General features: G+C 42.0%; 1 protein-coding gene across 3 annotated transcripts in view; it reads right to left on the bottom strand.

Moving 5' to 3' along the window:
* The window catches only part of LOC137635281 (UBX domain-containing protein 6-like), a 71669-nt gene extending 52726 nt beyond the window's left edge, over positions 1-18943 (bottom strand). For all 3 annotated transcript variants that reach the window (XM_068367743.1, XM_068367742.1, XM_068367744.1), the window contains exons 1-2: positions 18669-18943; positions 11218-11382 (exon numbers count right to left, since the gene is read on the bottom strand). The gene's annotated coding sequence lies outside the window, so the exon portion shown is untranslated. The remainder of the gene's footprint in view (positions 1-11217; positions 11383-18668) is intronic.
* Between the last annotated feature and the right edge of the window lie 1390 nt (positions 18944-20333).

Below are 20333 nucleotides of genomic sequence, written 5' to 3'. Positions count from 1 at the left end.
TATGCATCCCATTCTAGCAATCGGAATGTCTCTGTGCTCAAAAGCACACAGGATAGCCAGGCACTTGGTGAAGGAAGTTTATTCTCTTTACATTACAATTCCCTCGAACGAAAATAAACTATGGGATGTACCCAAAAGAAGCCAGTGATAAACCAGGTCACTATAGATCGTGGTCTAGATCAGAGACAAAACTTGTCTGTAAACATTGCCCTCCAAGAAAAGAGAATACCGGTGAACGTGGTGTCAGGAAAACCAGTCAATAGCTGATGACGAGCCATGTTTTTGATGACAGGTTCATGACAGAACATCTTAGCGCTCATGAGTGTTGAGAGCAGTCCTTGATGGTTGGGCTCCCTTTCCCAAATGCACGTGGGAACTTATCGGCAAGTGGGCGAGTCACACGCAGAACAACAAACAAGTGATCACATCCTTACCATCCGAGCACGTGGGAATGTCTGTACTAATCGGGAACAAGATGACATATCCAGAGAAGACCAAAGACTGTAACTTAAATCATGAGGAGCACGGGAGTGAAAGTTTCATTGCTAGGTAGCCAATCACCAATTCTGATCACGAGTATGAGAAATGTCTGATTATTCTTACAAGCAGAGGCCCATCACTGGTTCCCGGCCATGAATATTACAAAAGAGAGTCTCCCAGGGTCCCATGAGCCATAATGAGACCAATAATTGTGTTTCAAGCAGCATGAACATGAGGATATTGTTTCTTTGGGTCCAATAACCATGAGGAGACAAGGATCATATTCCCAATAGCAATCATGTGAAGGAGTGCTCCATTGCTCATACAAACAAGGAGACCAATTGCTTTGCTCTCTTTACCCCAGATCTGGGGTTCTTTATCATGTGAAATCAATGGAACCACACCACAATTCATTTTCCCTTCCCCTCTATACAGAAATTTTAATGAGAGACTGAGGAGTTTCTAAAACATCTATTAAACAGGGGAGGCATTTTGTCCCAAACAACAGTTCGTGTGCTTGGTTTCGAGAGACCCAGCAATTATGACAGAAGTGTATTTTCCTGTACCAATCATCAAATTACCTTCCATGGCTGGGTCAGTCTTCGTAGTTTTGACCATTTCTCACTCTCTCTCACGTAAAAGTAGTGAGATTGCATAGAGCCTCTCGAGACATTATCATTGGACTTTCTGGACTTCTTCAATTTCTTAGCAGCAGCGTCACAAGAATTGGACGAAAGGTGAGAAGGACGAAGAACTGGAAGAGGAAGAGCAAGTATGTTTCTTCCTTTTGTGAGCCTCCTTCAGAGACGAATCTGGTCACACAAGAACGACGTTCTCTCAAAAGAAGCCACAAAGGCTTTCTCAACAAAGCCTAGATTTCTACAATGCATAAGATTGACACCATGAACCACTCACCTGGGGCTGATATAACAAGTTACAACAGCTTACAGTCACACCAGTCTCATGTACTACTGACCTTCCTTGAAGGTACTTAACCTAAAGAAAAAAAATCTATAGCAAATTTTAAAAGTAACAATAGATACCCAGCAAAACATCACTAGGCTCAAGGGGCCCCTGCCAGGCTCGTAAACGCTAACTGACCTTGAACATACCAGTCTGCAGTGAGGGACAAGGAACAATCTTTTCTTGTCACAACAGAAACTGGAAAATGGCAGTGCAACATACAACCTTCCCTTGACAGACCCCGTAAGTGCAGTTGGAACAGTAACATCACTCAATTCTGAAGGAGAGAAATGATCGCTAAGTCCAAAAGGCCTTCCTACATAATCATCCCTTTCAACAACTTCCCTAAGGGAAGCACCTAACAAGGAGAAAAGGGAGATAACACCAGCACTCCACAAAGTTCATACTGAAGGGGTTAGTCACGCATGCCAGGCAGACAATGAAGATCACTACCAGACATGAAGGAAAGGGCATATAATAGGGCAGCACAACAGGAAATTCTATCCTGAAGTGAAATTCCAAGCAAACCAAGTTACGTTTCAAAAGAAGTTTATTGTCTCCCCGGATCGGTATCGCAAACTCTTTAATAAGGGTACTGCTTACAGTCACGACGTACAGGAGTGAATCAGCTATATGTTCCACCCTTCTTCTGGAGGGGAACTGCATATGGTTTGACACTTCAGGAAGAGAAGTACGTATAGTCCTGTCCTTCACAAGGTATGCAACATGGTGGACAGAAGGCTGTACCCTCAAAGGAACAAACTTCAATTTTCCACATGCTAACTTTCTAGGCACTTCTGCTGTGAGACTAAAGCCTTGGCATAAGACACGATCAAAGAAACCTTTATCACGAGCAAAGCAAAAGATCCAACAATCAGGAAAAGTAATAGTGTTTATGACCATACTCTTTAGAGCCAACGACAAAAGTGACATGATACAGTTGGGCAGGTGGGTATCTCAATCCCAACTTACAACCCATACCCACCCTGTTAAGGATTCTATGGCCATTCCAACTCACATTCAAGAAATGCTCCCATCTAAAGGACGATGTTTTTTATCTTTAGGAACAACGATCTTACACAATTTCATTAACAGACTCTTATGATATCCCTGTTCATAATACTAGGTATGCAGCTAATTCTAATAGTCATGCCTTTTCCATCATGAGGCTCAATACTAGTGTATACAGTATTCTAAAAGTTTAATTCCAGCTGTGACCAAGATGTGGAAGGATCTTACTAATTGGGTAGTTATATCTGTAGAAATTCAAAAGTTCAAACTTACAGCAAATGGTTTTACGTTGAATAGGCTGGCAAGAGTCTTTTTATACTTTATATATGAAAGATTTGTTTTAATGTTGTTACTGTTCTTAAAATATTCTGTTGTAATGCTACTACTGCTTTTAAAATATTTTATTTCAAGTTTTTATTACTTTACATATAGAGTAGTTTAATCCTTTCCTTTCCTCATTGGGCTATTTTCCTCTGTTGGAGCCCTTGGGCTTATAGCACCCTGCTTTTCCAACTAGGGTTGAAGCTTAGCATTTAATATTGATAATATTAACACACAATAAACTAACAGTACTTCTAAATTTCATCATACCTGTATTCTCTTCTTAGTCTAAAGCCTTATAATTCAGATATCTTTTTAACTATTTCTTTTAATATACAATTTCTCTTTACTCTCTCATTCTATCAAATGAATTACTTTTATAGACATTTTCATATCAGCCATTAACGTTTCTTTTGCTTATTATTCTTTCATTTGTCTTAGCTTCCAAAAGGTAAAGATCAAGGTTCCAATACTAAACGTATAAAGAAAGCTTTTTATTTTGGGAAGAATTCTATTTTAACTTTCTTATTATAATACTGTAATTATTTTTCCAATAACATTTTAATTCTCTCCTACTAGGGATAGAATAAATTCTATCGCTAATTTAAAACCGGCAATACAGTAGAGTGTTAGCTCTTGTAAGAGAGCTAAGAATAGGAAAACTAATAAGGAAAAATATTTAAAGCACAAGAAAAAGATTGAAATCAAATACTACGTATATTTCCTAAAATCTCCAACTCAACATTTTGACTTCGAAAAAACTGACACTGTTATAAAAGGGAATTTTTCACCCCTTGTGAATCGTGGGAGAGGGAAGGTATACCCAAAATGTCATAAAGAGCACCTACTGTGACAGAGAGAATGCGGCGAGAAAGCCACTAAAAAGGGATATTAGTATCAAATACTATCACGGGTCTCCCTACGGGTAAGCAAAAATGTTATTTTTATTAATAAAATAAATTTTTGAATATACTTACCCGATAATCATGTAGCTGTCAACTCCGTTGCCCGACAGAATTCTATGGAGGGATACGCCAGCTATCACAATACTAGAAGGGGGTGTATTTACCAGCGCCACCTGTGGCCAGGTACTCAAGTACTTCTTGTTGACACCTCCTCAATTATTCCTCGGTCCACTGGTTCTCTATGGGGAGGAAGGGAGGGTCGATTAAATCATGATTATCGGGTAAGTATATTCAAAAATTTATTTTATTAATAAAAATAACATTTTTCAATATTAAACTTACCCGATAATCATGTAGCTGATTCACACCCAGGGGGGTGGGTGAAAACCAGTGTACAAGATTAAAGGATAGCTAAGTATCCCATATTTCATATAATCAGTTATCCACAATAACAATGAAATAATAAGTACCTGGTAAGGAAGTCGACTTGAACCGTTACTCTGCCTTTAATAAGATCGTCTTCCTTACTGAGCGCAGCGTTCCTCTTGGGAGGCTGAATCAACTCAAAGGTGCTAAAGTATACAGGGCTGCAACCCATACTAAAGGACCTCATCACAACCTTTAACCTTGGCGCTTCTCAAGAAAGAATTGACCACCCGCCAAATCAACAAGGATGTGGAAGGCTTCTTAGCCGACCGTACAACCCATAAAAAGTATTCAAGAGAAAGGTTAAAAAGTTATGGGATTATGGGAATGTAGTGGCTGAGCCCTCGCCTACTACTGCATTCGTTGCTACGAATGGACCCAGGGTGTAGCAGTACTCGTAAAGAGACTGGACATCTTTGAGATAGAATGATGCGAACACTGACTTGTTTCTCCAATAGGTTGCATCCATAACACTCTGCAGAGAACGGTTCTGTTTGAAGGCCACTGAAGTAGCCACAGCTCTCACTTCATGTGTCCTTACCTCCAGCAAAGCAAGGTCTTCTTCCTTCAGATGAGAATTTGCTTCTCTAATCAGAAGCCTGATGTAGTAAGAAACTGAGTTCTTAGACATTGGTAGAGAAGGCTTCTTGATAGCACACCATAAGGCTTCTGATTGTCCTCGTAATGGTTTTGACCTTCTTAGATAGTACTTAAGAGCTCTAACTGGGCAAAGTACTCTCTCCAGTTCGTTCCCCACCATGTTGGACAGGCTTGGGATCTCGAACGACTTAGGCCAAGGACGGGAAGGAAGCTCGTTTTTAGCCAAAAAACCGAGCTGCAAGGAACATGTAGCCGTTTCAGATGTGAAACCTATGTTCCTGCTGAAGGCGTGGATCTCACTTACTCTTTTACCTGTTGCTAAGCACACGAGGAAAAGAGTTTTTAATGTGAGGTCCTTAAAAGAGGCTGATTGGAGCGGTTCAAATCCTGATGACATTAGGAACCTTAGGACCACGTCTAGATTCCAGCCTGGAGTGGACAACCGACGTTCCTTTGAGGTCTCAAAAGACCTAAGGAGGTCCTGTAGATCTTTGTTGGAGGAAAGATCCAAGCCTCTGTGGCGGAAAACCGCTGCCAACAAACTTCTGTAACCCTTGATCGTAGGAGCTGATAGGGATCTTACGTTCCTTAGATGTAACAGGAAGTCAGCAATCTGGGTTACATTGGTACTGGTTGAGGAAAACTGCATTGGCCTTGCACCAGCTTCGGAAGACTTCCCATTAAGACTGATAGACTCTGAGAGTGGATGTCGTCCTTGCTCTGGCAATCGCTCTGGCTGCCTCCTTCGAAAAGCCTCTAGCTCTTGAGAGTCTTTCGATAGTCTGAAGGCAGTCAGACGAAGAGCGTGGAGGTTGGGTGTACCTTCTTTACGTGAGGTTGACGCAGAAGGTCCACTCTAGGAGGAAGAGTCCTGGGAACGTCGACCAGCCATTGCAGTACCTCAGTGAACCATTCTCTCGCGGGCCAGAGGGGAGCAACCAACGTCAGCCGTGTCCCTTTGTGAGAGGCGAACTTCTGAAGTACCCTGTTGACAATCTTGAACGGCGGGAATGCATACAGGTTGAGATGGGACCAATCCAGCAGAAAGGCATCCACGCGAACTGCTGCTGGGTCTGGAATCGGAGAACAATATAAGAGGAGCCTCTTGGTCATCGAGGTAGCGAATAGATCTATGGTTGGCTGACCCCACAGGGCCCAAAGTCTGCTGCAAACATTCTTGTGAAGGGTCCACTCTGTGGGGAAGACCTGACCCTTCCGGCTGAGGCGATCTGCCATGACATTCATATCGCCCTGAATGAGCCTCGTTACCAGCGTGAGCTTTCGATCTTTTGACCAAATGAGGAGGTCCCTTGCGATCTCGAACAACTTCCTCGAATGAGTCCCTCCCTGCTTGGAGATGTAAGTCAAGGCTGTGGTGTAGTCGGAGTTCACCTCCACCACCTTGTTAAGCTGGAGGGACTTGAAGTTTATCAAGGCCAAATGAACTGCCAACAACTCCTAGCAATAGATGTGAAGTGTCCTTTGCTCCTGATTCCATGTTCCCGAGCATTCCTGTCCGTCCAGTGTCGCACCCCAGCCCGTGTCCGATGCGTCCGAGAAGAGACGGTGGTCGGAGGTCTGAACAGCCAAAGGTAGACCTTCCTTGAGAAGAATGCTGTTCTTCCACCACGTTAGAGTAGACCTCATCTCTTCGGAAACAGGAACTGAGCCCGTCTCTAGCGTCATGTCCTTTATCCAGTGAGCAGCTAGATGATACTGAAGGGGGCGGAGGTGGAGTCTCCCTAACTCGATGAACAGGGCCAGCGATGAAAGTGTCCCTGTTAGACTCATCCACTGCCTGACTAAGCATCGGTTCCTTCTCAGCATGCTCTGGATGCATTCTAGGGCTTGGAAGATCCTTGGGGCCGACGGACAAGTCCGAAAAGCACGACTCTGAAGATCCATACCCAAGGAGACAATGGTCTGGGATGGAACGAGCTGAGACTCCTCAAAATTGACCAGGAGGCCCAGTTCCTTGGTCAGATCCATAGTCCATTTGAAAATCTCCAGACAGCGACGACTTGAGGGAGCTCTTAAAAGCCAGTCGTCTGACGGAGCCGGACACAAGATCATGATACTGCTGCACAGTCTGTAAACTGTCAATCATGGGCAAGCGAGGAAGTACAGTGACAACCCGAATCTGTCTAGACTGTCTGGGTCGTACAGACAACTCCTTAACGGGTTGCTGAGGTTGCCGCACTGCGTCACAACAAGTCCCTTCTGTTGGTTGTTGAACGTCTTCCCCGTGACACATTGACTCCGTAAACAAAAAATCCTCTAACAAGGACTAAGCTTGGACTGCATGTCATGCAACACAGCTCAAGGTCTATGGGAGCAGGTGTGGTAACAGACGGGATTAGCGGCTGAAGTGTAACCATTACCTTCCCTGTAAGCATGTTATGCTTAAATAAAAGTCCATAAGAGGTTATGCAGCTAAAGGCTCCCTCCAAATGACAGAGTCCTCAAGGGAATATCAGAAGGAGGGAGAAAAGAACTTTCTCATCTACAGGGACCTTATCCTAGAAAAGCTAAGTTCTCTGAGTGAGGGTTCACTGGTGCAAAGCAGCAGACTAGAAGGCAACGTTATGAAACTGCTTGACAGTCTAGTGAGTTGGCAACAACCCAAGATGTGTTGAGAAGCATGCGGTAAGGTATGCAGAGCATGATGTATGCAGAGTATGCTGTATGCAGAGCATGCTGTATGTAGAGCATGTTGTATGCAGAGCATGCTGAATGCAGAGCACGCTGTATGCAGAGCATGTTGTATGCAGAGCATGCTGAATGCAGAGCATGCTGAATGCTGAGCATGTAGTAAGCAGAGCCTGCTGTAAGCAGAGCCTGCTGAAAGGAAAGCAGAGCGTGTGCATGGCGTTTAACATTTCTCAGAAATTCCATGACCAGTGCTAGAGTGCTTTATGCATGCTTGCATGGGGTTTAAACCATGGTATGCTGAACAGCAGAGTCAGAACGAGCTGGAACAACAATAGTGTGGTTTCCTCTTCAAGACTCCGATGAGGGAACACCTGAGGCTCAGTCTGCAAAGGCTGAATAAAAGACAAGCAGAAGGAAGGCGCATGGGTGGAGGAGGCTGACTCCTAGCATGAGTGGTTGAACCCAAGGGTTGCGCTTGCTGAGCGGTTGGCGGAAGCGGAGTAGCAAGTTCCAGTTCCTGTGGTGTGAGCGGAGCGCGATGAGGAAGAGGCTGCGCAGAACAAGGTAAATGTCTCGCAAGCTGAGGCTCCTGAGGCGCAAGGCTAAGGTGTTGTGGTGCTTGCCTTATGGAGGGTTGAGCTCGCTGCAGCAAGAGCTGAGGAAACTGACTCATGGACGGGAGAGGTTGTTGTACCTCAACCGAGTGTTGCATCACTGGTGGAGCAGCAAGTGGAGGCGGAGGAAGAGAGGTATAATCCTCCTGATCCCAATGTAAAGGTTGCCTTAAGAAAGGCGGAGGCTGAACACCACAGGGAACGGCAAACTCAGCACGTGTCTCAACATCGTACGCCTGGCAGGTGGAACTGCTGGCAGGTGGTACTGCGATCAGGCGGAGCGAGTGTAGGTGGAGGGAGTGTAGGCGGAGGCGGAGGAGCAACACTCTCAGCCCGACACTCACGCATCAAGTCCGAAAGCTGTGCTTGCATGGACTGTAGTAGAGTCCACAACATCATACGCCTGGCAGATGGTACTGTGATCAGGCGGAGCGAGTGTAGGAGGAGGGAGTGTAGGCGGAGGCGGAGGAGCAACACTCTCAGCCCGACACTCACTCATCAAGTCCGAAAGCTGTGCTTGCATGGACTGTAGTAGAGTCCACAACATCGTACGCCTGGCAGATGGTACTGTGATCAGGCGGAGCGAGTGTAGGAGGAGGGAGTGTAGGCGGAGGCGGAGGAGCAACACTCTCAGCCCGACACTCACTCATCAAGTCCGAAAGCTGTGCTTGCATGGACTGTAGTAGAGTTCACAACATCGTACGCCTGGCAGATGGTGCTGCGACCAGGCGGAGCAGGTGCAGGCTGGGCGAGCACAGGCGGAGCAGGTGCAGGCTGGGCGAGCACAGGCGGAGCGAGAACAGGTGGAGGGAGTGTAGGCGGAGGAGGAGGTGCAACACTCTCAGCCCGACACTCACGCATCAAGACCGAAAGTTGTGACTGTATGGACTGCAGTAGAGTTAACTTGGGGTCGGCAGACACTAAGTTCTGCTGAGGTAAAGCCTTAACAGCAGAGATCTGTTGTGGCAGAACCTTACTCCTCTTAGGCGGAGTGTAATCAACTGATGACTGAGGAGAGTCAGAGCTAACCCAATGACTGCATTCGGGTTGTGAACTTTAACTTCGTACGTCTGGCATAGGTCTGGACTTAACGTTTAAGAAGTCTTGAGACCTGAGACCAGCGTTACTCTGCCTTTATTTTCTCCCCTAATCTCTTCTGCAGACGAGCAAAATAAGGGCTCAATCGTCTGCGGGTGGGAGTGACGGTCTCGGTAAGACACGCCCACAACCACCGAGAATACTTCTGTGCGCCGATCAAGGCCTGCTGAACCCTTATGCCCTTCGACATTGCTTCTCCCCTGGGCTTGGGAGCTTGCAAGAGGTCCCGGACTGGGAGGACGACTGGCGCGCACAAAAGTACCCTCACGCACTAATCACTTATCACTTTGATTTCTGTTTGCACTTATTTCACTGAACTCGAAACTTTAAGTGGTTTGTACTTGAAATACGCAATTCTATCCTTTCTCAAAGTTAGTAATTGCGAAAACAGAATTACAATGTAACAGAAAAATCTAATGAAAGATAATTCAGTGGTTGGAAAGAGACTAAACACTAGATCACTCTAGAAACGTTTAGTTTCTTCCCCTAAAGAGACTAGGGAGAAGAGCAAAAAACGATAACGATGTTACTCGTACGCCTGGCAGGCTTGAATGAAACGTTTATCCTCTTTCTCCCTCCGTCTCTATCTCTCTCTCTCTCTCTCTCTCTCTTGACTTAGAACCTGAGAGAAGAGCCCAATCATATATATCGTTAAAACATATTATTGTTAAAGGAAAAAAAAAAAACTGAAAAGTTCCTTTATTAGGATCAAAACCATTAAGTTAAGAAAGAATGAACAAAACGCTAGACACGGTTACTCTTACTGCAACGTGAAACCGTGAACATTCTTTCTCTATCGTAACGATAGAGTGCAAGTTGAACGTTCTGAACGTCAACAACTGCAGAGACAAAACAAAACGTTAGTTCAGCTTTGAAAACAGTACGAGACTGTCAAAGAAAATCTTTCAAACTCTGTGGCGGAAATAGCATAATATGTTAACAGGTAAAACCGAAATGACGGGCTCAAAGTTTATTAACTTCGGTAAAAGACCGCCTACTATTAGGAAGGTCGAATATAAACAAATATAAAAATTAATTTTAATGAGTTTATAATAAAAGGAAGTTAATCGAAGAGGCCTATAAGAGGCGGAGAGATATAAAATAAATCTATAACTTTTGTTAAGCAAAATTAAGAAAGAGAGTCTATACTCTCTTAGACACCAACACTTCCGTCTAAGGGAAGGGTCGGCCATTGAAAAGTGAACGAGAGTTCATACTCTCTCGTCACCAAAATTAATCAAATTAATTCCAAAAGCTAACTAAGCTAATATAGAAGTTTCCAGTAAAGCGACAGCCGAAATCAAAGAGAAATACTTCACCAAAGTCGTGAAAATACTCCAAGAACATAAGCGTATCCCAGAACGTCTTGCCGGAAGCACGACAGAGGAATAATTGAGGAGGTGTCAACAAGAAGTACTTGAGTACCTGGCCACAGGTGGCGCTGGTAAATACACCCCCTTCTAGTATTGTGATAGCTGGCGTATCCCTCCATAGAATTCTGTCGGGCAACGGAGTTGACAGCTACATGATTATCGGGTAAGTTTAATATTGAAAACTGGAAAATAGATATGCAACGTTCTGGCAAGTAGGGCTTTCCGCCCACAATACCTGTTTTTAACTGTTTACTTCATTAGCTAGAGGGGCACTCAGTAGAGCGCAGACCTCCGCCACGGCAGCTTATTTCTCGACCTTGTTCAACTCTGACCTTAACATGTATTAAATGGTATGGATTTTCATGCACTCAAATATTAACCAAGTTTAAAGTCTCTGTGACAACGATGCCCAAACTTATGGCTGATTACGTGAATTGGAAATTTTGCTTGATTATGACCTTCCGAAATATAATAATTTCCAGATTTTTACATAACAGTTAATCCTGCAAGTTTCATTACTCTACAATTAAAATTGTCGCTAGGAAGCTGTTAACAAACAAACACACACACACAAACAGGGGCAAAAACATAACCTCCCTCCAACTTCATTGGCGGAGGAAATGAATCAACAACTACTCCCGATAGCACCAAGGTCATACTCAGTTTTGAAGGACGATAGGTTTTGTATTCGAGTAGGAACAAATTATTAACTCGTACTTCAACAGTCCTTTATTAACCAATGTTAAACGGTATAGTGAAAGAAAAACAACTTACTGAAAGACAGTGTGTGCGAAATGCGTTTGGCATAAACATTCCAGGAGATCGTTATAAGAAACACATTCGCAATCAATATGATGATGAAGCCTTTTAACACCTGGCTCTGGAGGGGAGTTAAGCCTAACCACCAAGTGAAGTTTGTCCAGCTTCCATATGCTGTGTCTGAAAAATTTTTAATCATTAACAACAGGGCAAAACAAAATTTTTAAAATGTGTATTATTCCCAACTATAAAAACTTTAGTACTTTTAATAGGAGTGTAGTAGAACCTCCTTATCAGGTGTCATTTCTTTCTGAGCAACCCCACATTTGAGGAATTTCATGCATAATAGGCAATATAAACTCTTAAAGATTTTTTTCCACTTGTAAACATTCACTTAATCCTATGGCAATGTCATGACGCACTTTGGCATCATCCATTCATGTAACAGGAAGTGATCAAATGATGCAATTGGCAAGTAGCCTAATCGCATATGACAAATTTGGAAGAAATTTCCATTTTTCCTCTATACAAACCTTGAGCTCTTTACTGAGGATATACTCCTTGGCAAAAACTGAAACTAGCCATAAAACTTTCAGCGAGGTATAACCACCTGCTGCTGGTCAGTGAGAGGAGGAGTAGCAGTGTGTAGACCAGCTATCCTGCTCACACACACACAAGTGATATGACGTCATTTTTTATTGCAGGTAGCATTTACATTGTGATAGGTGATGGTGGGTCAAGTACGAGTAAAGAGCTCAAGGTTTGAATAGTTTGGAAAAATATAAAATGCTTTCAAATGACATTTGCTCCAACACCTAATACTAACTATTTCGCTCTTTACTATGGAGACTTACGCTTAGGTGGGTGGAAAGCCTAACCAACTGGCTGGTACCTTGACCAAACGTTAGACTCTGCTTCTGCTTTGGACGAGCTTTATAGAGGAACCCTGGCACCTCGCTAACTCTCGAATATATGCGAGAGTTGATGGCCTGAGCAATCAGTGTGACTGTGTGAGAACTAAGCATTGCGACTTGACCAGGTATGAATTCTTCAAGTGATATGCTCCACTAACTTAACCTAGACGTTGCCAGATCCCATCACTGGGAGGAAGGGGACAGAATATATTTCATATATTATGTTAAACAATGGATATGGTTCTTATCTGCAGAAGGAGGAGGGCAGCTTGCAGAGGTCTGTAGGTGGTGATATCAGGAGAGGGTAAGATGATGAACAAAGAGGCCAATCTCCAAATCACTCATCCTACACTAATTCCAGGTGACGTCTGCCCTTAACCAACTGCTACTTGTGCCACAAGGGAGCTGAGATGTATTAAACTGCATGTGATGCAGCCATCACAGGACCTATGGAGAAGGTATCCAGGTTCCTGTGGATTACGTAAAGTAGGTAGTGGGCTGTGAAGGTCATCTAAGGTTAGAAGAACCTGCGCCACAGAGTAGTTCTTTTTTAATGTTATGGAGGTACTGATGCCCCACGTTATGACCTGTCGAATCCAAGAAGAGATTGTATTCTTGGCGACTCTCCTCTTGACCATGGGTGTACTCCCGAATAATTTGATGATGTGTAAGCAAGTTCCTGTGGTTCATTCACAGTAAGGAGACTCTTAATCCAGGAAGGGCCGAATCTAGAATCCGCAACAGCCAGATTTTGAGCATTAGCAACGAAATCAAGGATAAAGTGATGTGTTAACTGCACCATTCCCTTGAATGGACAACATCGTAAAAAATACCATGCTTTTCTCTTACTCTCTTTGCTAAGGCCAGTGCGATAAGGAAGACTATGATGTGGTGGCTAGTAAGGGGATCCTTTCATGGTTTGTAGTGCAAGAACTAAATTCCCAGGAGGTGGTCTGACTTCTAGCTGAGGGCAGGTACGCTCGAAACTCAGTATGAGGAGGGACAATTCCGTCGAGGAGGAAATGTTAAGTCTAAAGGCGAGGCTCAAGGCTGAGTGGTATTCTTTCACCACCCAGGCCAAGAAGAGTTTTTCCTCCCAGAGGTATAACAACTACTCCGCTATCACTGGGATAGTGGCGTCGAAAGAAGCAATACCCCTTCCACGACATAAACCACAAAAGATTGCCCACTTTGCCTGCTAGACAGCTAAAGTTGACTCCCAGAGGTATCCCAACATCCTTCTCAACACTGCTTGCAAAAAGCCTTTCGACAAGGATATGCTGGATAATCTGCAGGCATGAAGACATAGCGAAGCCTCTGCCTTGTGGTAAATCTTTGCATATGGTTGTCTGAGTAGATCTGGAAGTGAAGGGACCTTCCTCAGCACCTCTGTGAGCAGATGTAGAATGTCTGGAAACCATTCTGCATGTTGCCACATCAGAGCTATGAGGGTCACCGACAGACCTTGTGCAGCCCTTACTGTACTTTGTTTAGAAGCCTATTTATTAGGCAAAAGAGGGGAACACACAGAACTGCTGGATCTAACGGAAGAGGAGACAGATCATTGTCAACAATCTCGTCATTCTCTCTCTGTCATACATATGGTAAAGGTAAACGAGATTAGTTCACTCCCCTGAGGGATTGGGAAACTCCTGCTACCTGAGCAAAGGTCCTCTTCTTGGTTCCCTATTGAAAATCCTAGACCAGACTAGTCTTGCTGGGTCTGGTGGTGTCATAGAAGAGGTCTCGGACTGTATCCTTCCCCTCAGGAGGAACATAGATTGGATCGCCTAAGGAATTACTTTTCTTTATACAGGACAGGACCTGCAAGAAAACGTGATTCGAGTTCATCTGTTCTAAGGGTGAAATCTTAGGACTAGGGCCAGCATGTCATCGGAATGATCTCTACCATCATCAAAAGTATCATCCACTCCTGAGCTCGCACCCACAGGACCCCGGGGTGGGTCAAAGTCGTCAGCTACGACCCTAGCAAAGCTTGAGGCCTAGGAGGGAGACCGCGTTCCTCTGATCTTGCCGAGGCTTATGTCGAACCTAGAACGCCCTTCCGAGGATCTGGTACCCAGGTCTCGAGGTCCAGTTCTTCAAAAGGGTCTTTGTATCCTTCCTCTCTCAGGACTGGGTTGTAAGAGTCACAAGGTGTGAGAACGACTCTTTCCTTGTGACCTCCGTTGGTCATGAGACCTTCATGAGCACAGAGGGAAGAACCGCTGCCACCAAAGGAGAAGTGGATGGTTCGGTCTGGACAATTTCAATTGGTGAAAACCAATACTGTACTGTAATCATTTGTAAACGAGATCTCTCTTGGAGAACTCGAGTCCCTGCTGGTCCTTGGGTGTAGAGTATCCCCTTGAGGAGGTGTTGACTAGATACCGCTGGTATCTGGACGACTGCTATTGAGAAGGAGGGTGAAGCGCAGTAGGAGGAGCAGCCTACCTCACAGTAGAGCTCCTACACCTCAGTTAATGGGTGGATTAACCTTCCAAGAGAACCCCGACACTTCAAGGGGGACATGAGGAGTAACCCCAAGAGGTACAACAAGTGGTACCAGGGCCAGTCTGGAGAATACCTGCTGAACTGCCTTGACTAACTAAAGAAACAATAGGGCGTCCTTCGTTAAAGAATGGATGCCAACTGAAGCGCTGTGAGTGAGTGAGCTTTGGTTCCTTCCTGGGAGAACTCATATAAGGGCGCAAACAGCCAGATGGCATGTCATGCTCGCTAGCAAGATCTGGTTGCCTAAGGAGTGATGTACACTCGCTACTGAAGTATTATGTACAGTAAAGGCGCGCTCTTGCAAACTATTGAAGCAATGCGAACAAGTGACCACAGGTGAGCTACCGGAGTATTGCGCACCATCGAGTGCACCTGCACTACCATAGTAACGCGAGCAGGTGATCATTGGCGGAAGCATGCATTTGTGAATGCTCTAGCACTGCCAAAGGATAGCGTGATAGGGAGCGCACGCTAACAACCTGCTTTGAGTTTGTGAGCATGCAACCCTCGTCAATATGAGGAGCTCGCCTGCTCAACTCGCTAATGCTTAGTAGTCGTGCGCACAACACCGCGCAAGACACTCTTGCCATAATCTAATGTGCCCACACGTTGAAGCTGCATGAGGTAAATCACGATCACTCGCCAGCGCTCCACCAATGAGTAGCTTCAACTCTTCAGCATTTACCATTTAAATCAGGATTCTGGGTTAATGACATTGTATAGTGTGATGAGACTTTTGGTAGTGACGTTCACGGTAAACTTCACTACTGGCAACGTAATAACACAAGGTAGGTAATTAATACTGCTAGTTACACGTAGACTTAAGCCTATGTATAATGAACTCTCTTCACTATTCCTAGGCCTACACTGATTAAATACCTACAAGCTCGCTGAAATAGGTTTCTAATGAATTAGTAATTCATAATAATGTAAAATCCTAATTGTTGCTGAATTTCATGCAAAGTTGATGTTTTCGTTTATTTGCGATATATTACTTTGTATCTCAATTTCTAGGTTCAATAAAGAAAATATTCAATCATCACAGCAAAGGGAAAGTATTTCAGCAGATCAAGGGGGCTGATTACGAAATATGTTGAAATTCTTGATCACAAATCCTGATCTCATCGGTAAGGAAACTTCTACTAAAGATTGATTGCCACTCTTCTGTTCATAAATCAACAGTTGTCAGCGAATGGTTTGCTGAACAGAACAATGTCATATGTATAGACTAGCCTGTAAAATGTGCAAGGTGCCAGCTAGGTAATAACTGAGAGGCGAGGTGAGTGCACCTGAACTTTATCAAACAATCATTGAGTTTATATACACGGACTTGCAAGCAAAAAGGTCACAAAAATTCAAACATAATTGAAAATGAGCCATCATGCTTACACAAGCTGGTCTATTAACAGTGCAAGGAAGAGCGAGTGGTAAGATAAAAAACGGTAAACAGTTACAAGCACGTATGAAACACGTGCGGAACAGAAATATCCTGACCTCAATCCTATTGAAAATCATTAGAGACGTATAAGATGAGTGGGATACAAGGACAACAAAAACCAAACCTACACTGATCAAACTCTGCCTATCAGTATGGGAATCATTAGGACCGGAAAGAAGGATAAATAACTACTGTAAACTATTGTTAAACATTAGTAGAGTCAATACCAAGAAGGTTGAGAGCTGTGATTGACAATGATGGAGGTCATACTAAATAGTACTTATCTTTTCTCATAAATATTTATGTTAGAGGCTACAACTTAACCCATTAGACAGATAATGTAGTCTGATCTTTATATAAAAATTGGAAACCTGTTTACTGTTATGACAGGAATATCAATTTATATTGAGAGAGAGAGAGAGAGAGAGAGAGAGAGAGAGAGAGAGAGAGAGAGAGAGAGAGAGAGAGAGAGAGAGAATATATATGGTTCATATTTCCATTTTGTTCTTACATAATTGAATTGATTATCATGATCTACATTTAGTATTTTAAGACACTGCACGTTTCAGTAAATACATTTAAGTGAATTATTGTATTTTTATTTTACCTCTTTTATCCTTTTTAATTCAGTTAAATAACCATAGATTTGCATCAATAATTATCATATGGAAGTCAAGTAGGCTTATGTCTCAAATAAAATGGTTTAGACCAAAAGACCTAGTAACGAGATTTAATTCTTATCGAGTGCTGGGAAATTGATACCGTACATTATTAAAACATTTTTATAATTTGACTTTTTCACTTTTAAATTCTTCCCGGCTTGGAATTACAAGTAAGGAACTACAATTATCTGAAAGATAACATGTTTAAAGGTTTAAAGGTTGCTCATGAATGGCAGAGGCAAGGGACAGTGACAGTGCCATATCAAGCAGGACAATGCCCTAGAGACTGACCATATATCATATGTTCAGCACCCAAGCCCCCTCTCCACTCATGCTAGGACCAGAGGGAGCCATGAAATGGCTGATGATGACTCAGTAGATAGACCTATAGGCTCTCCCCTACCCCCATCCTTAGCTCACAAGGATGGTAAGATTGAAGACAATAAAGAAACTACCTGGCCTAAGTGAGACTTGAACCCTCGTCTGGCAAACGCCAGGCAGACGTTACCAATCACACCACAACAACCTTTTAAATCAGCCAATTAATGGGAACTTCGCCGCCCCTGCTACAGTAATTGCAATATGTTGCTTTCTAGGTTGACAATTTCTCCAAAAATGTACGTACACAATACCGTCATTCATAAACATGAATTTACACAATACATTCTATTGTGTTTCAGATGTTATTGATGACGATACTTACTGCAAATCTACAGCTTTTTCAATTATGGTAGTCAACCCACCAGAACTAAAAAATTATCGATTTTCACCAAGAAATCTTCATTAACATTGTTTAATACACCACAAAATACACTAAATAATAATCTTATTTTCTATAAAAGGTTTATTGTAGTTTACTATAATTTTACAGTATTTCTCATTTGGAGTGTTACTGGTTTTTATAGAAGTTCTGAACATTTCTATGATGGTAAACAACAGAAAAAATGGAAATTAATCAAAGAAAAAATTTCTTTTTAAGTCTTCAGGATTGGTTAAACTAGGAAATATTTCTGAAATATAATAGTTTCAGAAGGGAAACTGGTCGGGAAATATACACAGGGTTAGGAGTTTTTGTATGTCAGTGGCCAGTTCCTCCCGTGTGGATTAAAAATGGACATCAACTAACCTAAACTAACACCCCTAACCTAACCTACAAGCTGTGTCCTCACCTACTTACCTAAGGGGGAGGGGGGGGGGAGAGCCCCTCCTTTGCAAGGCGTCCCCCCCCCCCCCACCACCTTACACTGCTGTATTCTAAATTAGCCATAATAATACATGCATGGGGCCGCTATCATACATACACCCAAAGGGTTGCGACTTGTCTTAGGGTTATATTAAGGACATCAAGATTTTGGGGCGTTGTTGTTGCCTGCGGTATATAAGTTTATGACTCAAAGACTAGATCAGAAGGAAAACCAAACAGTTAAGTCATAAACTTAGGCTTGATTCCCTTATATAAAAATGTTTTTTTCCATTCATAACTAACAAAAATCTTTAAAATTCTGTAATATAACTACATATTTTCATCGGAATTGTTCCCAGTACCTATAAATACATAAATAAAACACACTATTTTCTTTATTAGGGATATTGTACTAGATTACAACTTTACTAAATAGTATAGGCACAAGAAAAGGACTCCATACGTTGAATATCAATTGCCAGAATTAAAGAAGAATGTTCTTCTTTCGTATTCTATTAAACTTAATGCGTATATGTTATTCTATGGATTTTATTGTCAAATTAACCTACCTCCAAAATTATAAAAGGATACTGTACTAAACTATAATTTTACCAAATAGTATGGGCACGAGAAAAGGACTCCATACGTTGTTTATCAATTGTCAGAATTTAAGGGAATGATTTTTTTTTCGTATTCTATTATAATTAATGCAAATCTTATATTATTCTACAGACTTTATAGGCTTATTAACCTACCTCCAATATTATAGAAGGACTGGAGAGAGAACTGTCCACTGTCGTCGAAAAGGAAACTGACACTGGCAGTCAGAAGGATCCTAATGGCAGAACTCAGGCTTGATAACGTGGAGTTCACGCCAGAAACAGCAATTTCCAGGACACTTTCTTCGCTCATTACATTATAAATTCGTACCACGTATTAAATACGACATTTCACAATGGATTTCCACAATGACAAGCAGTCTGAGAAAGAAAAAAAAAAGGTAGACGGTCCAAAGGGGAGACTTTGGTTAAGTCGACAGTGAGCGAAGATGATATAGGAAAGATGGGAGAGTGACTGATCAGCGCCATCTATTGTCAATGTGCTCAACTAACTTAAAAACTAAAACGAGGAAGAAATTAAACATTTTGACCAAAACGAGTAAGAAATTAAACATTTTGACTAAAACGAGTAAGAAATTAAACATTTTGACTAAAACGAGTAAGAAATTAAACATTTTGACTAAAACGAGTAAGAAATTAAACATTTTGACTAAAACGAGTAAGAAATTAAACATTTTGACTAAAACGAGTAGGAAATTAAACATTTTGACTAAAACGAGTAGGAAATTAAACATTTTGACTAAAACGAGTAAGAAATTAAACATTTTGACTAAAACGAGTAAGAAATTAAACATTTTGACTAAAACGAGTAAGAAATTAAACATTTTGACTAAAACGAGTAAGAAATTAAACATTTTGACTAAAACGAGTAAGAAATTAAACATTTTGAAAGGGTTTGAATGTTATTGGCTTGCATTATTCATTTAGTAATATTCCATATACTCTTATTAATTCCCATTTATTAGTAAGCTACCCATTTTGTTGCTTTATATCTATTTATTGCTTGTTCGTCATTTATTTTCTGGTAACCAGTAGACCATCTTCATTTACACAGATTATTATTATTATTATTATTATTATTATTACTTGCTAAGCTACAACCCTAGTTGTAAAAGCAGAATGATATAAGCCCAGGGGCGCCAACAGTGAAAATAGCCCAGTGAGGAAAGGAAATAAGGAAATATTTAATATTTTAAGACCAGTAACAGCATTAAAACAAATATTTCTTACATAAACTATAAAAACATTAACAAAAACGAGAGAAAGAGAAATAAGATCGAATAGTGTGCCCGAATGTACCCTCAAGCAAGAGAACTCTAACCCAAGACAGTGGAAGACCATGGTACAGAGGCTATGGCACTACCCAAGGCCAAAGAACAATGGTTTCATTTTGGAGTGTCTTTCTATCATTATTATTACATATCCGGCTGCGTATGTATTTTATGTCTTAATTGTTAAGATTCTTAATTTACTAATAACATGTTCTCTTTTTTCTGTAGATAGTATAATTTTCGCTTCTAGAAGTACGTGACATTAGCTAGCATAAATTGGACACCATTTGAATGTATAACCTCAGACTTCGATTAATTACACCTGCTGAAAATGATAGTTATTTCTACATTCATTTAACTCTACATCGGTAAATGCAAGAAAAAAAATCTTACAATTTCATTATATTCTATAAACAATTGTTAATATTCACAACACAGCAAAATAGAACAGGTATTGTACTAGCGCCATCTGTTAACAACGCGCCGTACTATTGTGGGCGAATGGACACGGAAATTCAGCTGACATTCC

The sequence above is a fragment of the Palaemon carinicauda genome, unplaced genomic scaffold (genome assembly GCF_036898095.1).
Source record: "Palaemon carinicauda isolate YSFRI2023 unplaced genomic scaffold, ASM3689809v2 scaffold110, whole genome shotgun sequence".
NCBI classification, from domain to species: domain Eukaryota; kingdom Metazoa; phylum Arthropoda; class Malacostraca; order Decapoda; family Palaemonidae; genus Palaemon; species Palaemon carinicauda.
The sequence above is the reverse complement of the archived record's forward strand: the minus strand, read 5'-3'. Positions and strand labels throughout refer to the sequence as shown.